Below are 504 nucleotides of genomic sequence, written 5' to 3' on the forward strand. Positions count from 1 at the left end.
GGGCCACCTGGCCCCGGACGCCGGACCGCACACCGACCGGCGACCCCGGTCTCCTGGCGGCGCGCCTGGGGTGCCCACCGCCGGCCAGAACCACAACTCCCAGGTGCCAGGGCGGGCAGCCCGCGGTGCCAGGCTGCTGGCCACACAAAGGCACCCTTGAGCCCTGGAGCAGCCGAGGACCACCTGGACAGGCCACGCAGCAGCAGCCGGCCCCCAGCCGACCTGCTGGGCTCGCGGGGGGCAGTAGGGGGGGCGGTTCTGGGGTGGGGGGCGCCTGGCGCCAGAAGGCGCAAGGGCTGGCTGGCGCGGCAGATGTGCGCCACCGCGGCCACTTGGGCAGCTCCCCCTGGGGACGAGGCCCTCCGCCTCGAGGTGCCCCGTCTCTGGGGCGCCCCCACCAGGTGGGTGGGCTCCAGGCCTCAGGGCCAGAAACCAGAGCCCAGGGCCGGCCGGGTGGTGCCCGCAGGCCCGGGCTGCCGGCGCTTGGCCAGGGGAGCCACCGCC

Source organism: Condylura cristata, unplaced genomic scaffold, assembly GCF_000260355.1.
Source record: "Condylura cristata isolate star-nosed mole 26May11 unplaced genomic scaffold, ConCri1.0 scaffold00006, whole genome shotgun sequence".
NCBI lineage: Eukaryota > Metazoa > Chordata > Mammalia > Eulipotyphla > Talpidae > Condylura > Condylura cristata.